We start from the raw sequence: 7,483 nt of genomic DNA on the forward strand, positions 1-7,483 counted from the left end.
TGTGTGTGTGTGTGTGTGTGTGTGTGTGTGTGTGTGTGTGTGTAAAATGTAGAGGGGACTCCCTTTATGCCTTTCTGCTCTCATCACTTTGATCCCTTACAAAGGTTGTGGCACACGACTCTTACTTGACTAGTCAGAGTACTCTGCTCTGGGCCTATACTTCTGTGGAACTCAGACCATTTTGTGTCTCTGGACTTTACTTCTGGAACTATTATAAAAGAGTATTTCATTCTGCTGAGGCTAATCTGAGTATGTTTTTAGGCTGGTGGCAGCCATCATGATCACGTAAGAAGAATGCCCACCCAAAGAAGGTAGAACATGAGAGAAGACCTAATCACATTGTTTGGGACATCTGGACTCTCCACATTTATTCATGGAACTTTGCATGAGGCTGTCTTTAATTATTCAGGCAATTGCCAAGTGTGTAAGGAGTTGTACTGCCAACCTGAAGGCAGGCAATTAAAATCTACTAGCTACCCTGAGAAAGAAAGATGGAGGATCTCCTCCTGTGTGATTTACAGCCTCTGAAGACTTGCTGGAGGATCAACTAGGAGTCAATTCTGACTCCACAACACATAAAACCAGTTTAAGCTAAGGCCACTTAAAACCAAAGGGTTCTAAGTGGTATAAGCAAGAGTAGCCTTCTGTCTTGCAGGGATCCAGTTCTTTGCATTTTGAGATTCTCTGTAAGAACTTTTCAACCTTAAGGTACATCTGTGACATTATTTTAGCAATGTTCTTAGGTTTCTTTGTTTTCCATGTGGTACTATTCAGTTAATAGACACAGCTACAGGAAGTTGTTGACAGAGCTCTTTACAGGACAGGGTCAACTTTCAAAAGACAACTTGGAGAGGCAAGATAGTTAAGTAACACACCATTAAGGGAAAACATTTGAAGATAATTTCTTCCCTTCTCATACGCCAAGTCTTCTAGTCTATAGCCTCCGATAACAGTTGTCTTCTCTGCTGCCCAAGGGTGTTTCTTAAGGATCAGTGAGGTAACATATCCTCTGTCTTCAGTGTGAGAGCTGGAAAGAGGAAGCATCGTAGCTTCCATAAGATGCGCCTTGTCAGTATCCTGGGAAGTGTGTTGATAAGGAGATCTGGATTTATATAATTAATATGGAAAACCATGTAGCCCAGGAATCTGATGAAAAATAGGAAGATGAAAAAGAGACATCGAAAAAATCTGAAAAAATAAAGCCAAAAGCTGTTAATCTGAGATTTGGAACCTTGGAGAGAAAACTTTAAATTGCACTGAAATGCATGTCTGTTACCTTGAAATGCAAATGTATCTTATTAATTTGTTGTCTTCTGTCCTAACAATCTCTTTTAAAAGGCCACACTTCCCCAACACTAGCCGGCTACACTCTCTCCCATCACTATATCTTATTTTAAATTTTCTCATTATTGGTGGTCTTTAAATTGTCTTTACCTTCAAAATATATTGTCACATACAACAGAATTGGATTTAATGCATATTGTTGTTTGGTGCTGTCAAATCAAGTACAACTGTGAAAAAAAAAATCTGAACCCTGTTCTATCCTGCACCACCCTCACACTTGCTGACACACAAGAGCCCATTGCAGCAGTCACTGCATCAATCCTCCTGGTCAAGGGTCTTGCTCTCCTTTGACGAACCTCCACCCTTCCCATCATGTCCTTCTCCAAGGACTACCCCTCCTAGCAACATGCACGATGTATGTGAAACAGCCTCATCATTCTTACCTCCAAAGAGAACTCTGGCTGTGCCCTCTCCAAGACATAGGGACCTTACTCGAAATAGAAGGATTCATTGACCTGTTCTGCACCATCCTCACAATCTCTACTTTGCTGAGTTCCTTGTTGCAGTCCCTGTGTCAATCTATTTCTATGAAGGGGTGTCTTCCTCTTTCTTGCTGGTCTTCTACTTTATTATTGTTATATGCCCCTGAGTCCACAGTAACTCATAGCGAACATATGAACATTGGCTCTGATCTTTGCCCTATTTTGAGCCAACCTCACCTTCTCCAATACACATGACCTCATTGCTCCAGTTACTGTGTTAATCCATCTTATTCAGGGTCCGTCTCTCTTGTGCTGACCTTCTATTCTTCCAAGAATGATGTCCTTCTCCAGGGACTGGCCGCTCCTGGCAACATGCCCAAAGGATGTGAGCCGAAGTTTCAAAATCTTTGCCTCTGAGGAGTAATCTGGTTTTACCCTCTCCAGGACAGACCTGTTTGTTTTCTTGACAGTCTAAGGTATGCTCAGGACTCTTCTCCATCATCACAACTTAAAGGCATCAATTATTCTTCTGTCATTCTTCGTTATTGTCCAGCTCTCAGATGCATAACAAGCAATTAAGAAGACTATGGCTTGGACCTGGAGCACCTTATCTAAGTCTTTAGACTGACTTCACTGCTCATTAGCACTCTAGAGAGGACCCTGGCATCAAATTTTCCCAATTCAACTCGTCTTTTGGTCTCCCGACTGTTGGTTCTAATGGTGTGTTGATTTTGGATCCAAGTTAATTGAAATTGTTAACAACCTCAATTTCTTCTCCATCTATCATGATATTGCTTATTGGTCCAGTGGTGAGGATTACTGCAGTCCATATTGAAGGCTGCAGTTCTTAATCTTCTGCAGTGAATGCTTCAAGTTCCTGTTAGTTTCAACAAACAAGGTTTTTGTCATCTGCATAATGCAGATTGTTGGTAAGTGTCCGTCCAATCCTCATGCCATATCCTTCTTCATTAAGTCCTGTCTCTCAAATGATCTGTTCGGCACATAGATTGAAAAGGTTTGTAGAAATAAAACATCCCTGATGCACTCCTTTCTTGATTTTGAACCATGCAGTGTTTCCCTGGTCTACATATAGGTTTTACATGAACACAATCTGGTATTCCCATTTTTCTCAGTGTTAGCCACAATTTATCATAATCCACCAAGCTCCTTCCTGTTAGCAAGCCCAAAGTATGCTATAAAACCTCACTATTGTTGCTTCTAAGGAGCACTCTGGCTGCACTTTAACAAGTTATTTGTTATTTTGACTGTCAATGGTACACATATTCAATATTCTTCACCAACACCAACATAATGACAAAGTATAAATTTTCCTTCCATTTTACTTAGAGTTTGTCCAACTTTCATACACATATGAAACAAATGAAAATACCATGACCTGAGTCAAGCACACATTAGTCTTGAAAATGACATCCTTGCTCTAACATGTTAAAGTCCTTTGAAACATATTTTTCCAATGCAGTATATTTGATTTCCTGATGCTGCTCTTATGAGTGTTATTTATGGATCTAAGCAAAATCAAATCCTTGAAAATGTCAATTTTCTTTCTGTTTATCATAATCTTGCTTACTTGGATTTTTGTTTGCTTTATGTTGAGGTGTAATCCATACTGAAGGCTATAATCATTGAGCTTCGTCAGTAACAGATTCAGGTTTTTGTTTTCAGCAGAAAAGCAAGTCTTCATTTTTTTAACCACATATTTCTCTTTCTAATTTATTATTTTTATTTCTTAAATCCTATTATGTTAATGTTGTTGTTGTTGTTAGGTGCCATCAAGTCATAGACAGCTCATAGTGACCCTATGAACAAAAGGCCTGAGCACTGTTCATAGTTTCCAGAGGCAAGTAATTTCGGAAGTGGATGCCACTCCTGCTTACAAGCTTGTTTTAATCAGGAAGCTCCACCAAACACTGTCCACCATGGGTTACCATTATCACAATTGACACATCAGTGTCACAGTGTTCAGCATCACAGCAACCACGAGTTAACTCTGTACAGCAACGCACAGACCAGTGCTACACCACCTAGAAGAATGTTTGACAGAGAAACAATTTGAACCAGGCCTGAGGACCGGAGATCAAAATCACCCACCTTGGGCTTGGTAGCACAACTTTCTGTCCACCAGGCCAACAGAGCTCTCTCTGTGTAGTCGTTTTTATTGTTGTTAGGTGCCATGGAGTCATAGACGACTCATAGAGATCCTATGAACAAAAGGCCTGAGCGCTGTTCATAGAATTTCCGGAGGCAAGCCATTTTGGGGGTATAATTATATTAAAGACATGCTTATATTCCTATAGTCCATATTTTTCAATTTCTCTTTTATTGATTATTTCTTGCATTTGTTTTTTGTTTCTTAATTATGGCAGGGATCTTCAGTGTAGTTTTCTGGTTTACTAATTTTTTTTCCCACTTCTATCCATTTCATTGCTTCTATGCCATTTTTATTTATATAAACAATTCTATCTTTCAGGGAGCTGTGGTAGCATAGTCTGTGGGAAGTTGCTCCACTAGTCTGAAGCTAATGATTCTCTGGTATTTTGGATCCAGCATGGGAAAAAGATGGTCTATCTCCTTTTGTGAGATTTACAGCTTTGTAAAATCCACTGGAAGGTCAGCTATGATTTAATTCCCAATTGGTAACACTGTGTTGAGTTATTCTATCTTCTGTACTTTTTATACATTATTACTTTTTATGTTTCCGTTTTCTAGTTTCATTTCGTTGTTGTTGTGTAATGTCCAGTCTGAACCGCCCATAGCTGACTCAGAGGCAGGTCATTACATGGAGGAGACTGCCCATTTTTCTCCCACAGAGTGGCTGAGTCTTGAACCACATGCCTTCGGGATTGCAGCGCCGCTTCTTGCCATTAGGCCACTAGACCTCCCTTTTAGTAATATCTCGTTCTCTGTTATTTAACTATTATTTAAATGAAATTTTTAAATTCTTTCGAACATTTTATTCGTTGGAATGCTGTTCAGTTTGTGGACTTACTCTTGAAATGGTTGTGCTATTCAAATGACTTGTTCTATTTGGCTTGTAAATCATTTAACCTAGAGGTATTGGCTACTCGGTCATGTAATTCAGACACTGATTCATATGAGCTGCAGACAATTAGAGGATTGGCCCTGATGAGTTCAAATATAAAAAAAAACATTCAATAAGTCTTCACCCAGAAAAAAGCTTCCTAACTCAGACACTTATAGTTTATTTTACAGAAAGAAGTGACATCAGAAAGGTGACATTCTTTATATTGGATAATAATACCTTAATTCTGAGTGGGAAAAGAATTGAACAATTGCTTAAAGTTATTTCATCTCTACCTATTTTTCTGTGTTTCTCACAAGCATCTGGCCTTTGAATGGTCAATAATTCTGGATAGTTAAACCAGAGCAAAGAGATAGGCTTCATTTATCCCAAGATGACTCACTTGGTAATGTTGGGGGTAATGGAACAGGACAGCATGAACGAACTCTAACCATTTCTTCTCTTCTGCTGCCCTAACCTAATTCTGTCAGGCTACCTGTGCCACAGTGTATATTCACTCCCCACCTCCACCTACCTACCAGTCAGAAACAGTACCACACTCAACATTTCTCTCAAGTTTTCCTTTGAGGTTGATGTTGATGACAGGAACTTTTTTTTTCCAGATTCTTAATCAAAAGCCCTTTACAAAGCTCTGCCTACAACTCTTTCCAGAGTTAGACATAATACCCAGGAGAATTCTCTATAGGAGGGTATTATTCCTGGAGGCAATCTTATGGCTAATCTGGTGGTGATGGAATATAAGATGCTGTTTGACTTGATGAACTAGATTTGCAGGATATGCTTTCTCAGCTTCCTGTCAGGATTGTAACTCTCTTTAAGCAAATTCATATCCTAGAGTGTCTACACCAGGAGTTTCAGGCTGGGCACTTATGTAGAAGTGTAAGAAAGCAGCCTGGGACTTAGGGGAAATTCTGTCACTTGTTTTAGGAACATTGAATTGAGAGATATTGAAACATGTTAGCACTTTAGTTTTCTGGTATGAAGGGGTATTCTCCTTAAGCAAATTTTCCAGACAGTTAGAGATGACCTTTAAGCACCAATAATTTTATGTTAACCATTTTGATGGAATATTTTAAAAGTCATATTTCATATAATTTTGAATGTTTCTCTTTGTCTTCTTAAACAGATTATATTGAACATAATTTGACCTTTTCTTGAAAGTGGAGGGCTTCATGAATACTAATTTGACTTGGCTTTCACAACGACTCCCTCAGGACTAATATCCAGTAAGGTGTTTGAATTCTGACTTCTTATTCAACAAGTATTTTTGAGCAATTATTATGTGCTAGACACCGTTAAAGAAGATTTCATGGCCCAAAGGTAAGGTATTGTGCTGGCAACCCAAAGGCAAGCAGGTCAAATCCACCAGCTGTTTCATAGGAGAAAGGTGGGCAACCTCCTCCCATTACATTTCAGAGGTAAGAACCTCTGAAAACCCACTGGAGGGTCAGCTATGAGTCAGTTTCAACTTGATGGTCCCTAAAACCATAATCAAGACTGCTAAATGCTATGCCTTTTCCCCAGTTATTTTTCATTTTTCTGGGGTCAGGCTGTGATGTCCCCCAATCTACTGACTTTACAGGGAACCCAGATATTAAGTTAATTCAGGTTGTAAAAGGGGCCTAAGAGAGTATTATGAGAAAAAGGGAATAATGTGACGTTGTCACACTTATTGAGGGGCCATCTTGTTTGTGAAGCTTGGAAGCAAGAGTGGCATCCACTTCCGTAAATAGCTTGCCTTGGGAAACCCTACAAACCTGGAGAAAGGATGAAAGTCACGCACGTAAGTCTTGAGGACTTTTATTCCTAGGGTCACTATGAGTTGCCTACGACTCGACAGCACTTAACAACAGCAACATCTTGTTTATGATGACTACTAGGTCCTTGGCTTCCAGTAATTGAAAATTTAGATTACTGCCTTTGGAAAAATAAGCTGTCACTTAAAAACTGAGAGATGTAGTATGTTGGTAATATTAGTTTTCTGACTTGTTATTCTCTCTCTCCTTGCTTCTTTCTCTGTGTGTACAAGATTTTCCTTGTCTAGACTACTGTCTTCCAGAGTCATTGAGTAGAACTCCTAGTTTTCCAGAGTATTTATTCTTTTACTTACCCTTTACAAAATAATTTGGCCTTCTTTTGGACAGACTTATTCTGGGAGAGGAAGAAAAAAAACATTGATAAGCTAGCAATTTTTGGAAGCCCTTATCATCGTTAAATAATGTCCAGTAAATCATTAATTATGCTTAGACAATATAAATTCCTTTTGTTTATATTTTTGTTGGTGGTGGTGGTGGTGCCATTGGCTTGGCACTGACTCATAGTTGACTCTCCAGTAGGTTTCCAGAGGCTGTACATCACACAGCGGGAGATCACTCATCTTTCTCCTGAGAAGCAGCTAGGGAGTTTGAACCACATGCCTTCAGGTAGGCAGTGCAGCTCCTTACCATAGGCTATCAGAACTCTGTTTTATATATATAAACACGTGTAATCCTAAAGGTAAAAGGTTTTGATTTATATAATATTATTATCCCCATTTTACATGTTTATATGGATATACTAAGAACTAAGTAGGCTGCCCATGGTCACATATCTAGTGAGTGACAGGACCACAGGTCTTAGACCTAGGCCTTCTAACTCTATTTTTTTCCTCTTTTTT

Source organism: Elephantulus edwardii, unplaced genomic scaffold, assembly GCF_000299155.1.
Source record: "Elephantulus edwardii isolate Elephantulus edwardi_28Jun2011 unplaced genomic scaffold, EleEdw1.0 scaffold00026, whole genome shotgun sequence".
NCBI classification, from domain to species: domain Eukaryota; kingdom Metazoa; phylum Chordata; class Mammalia; order Macroscelidea; family Macroscelididae; genus Elephantulus; species Elephantulus edwardii.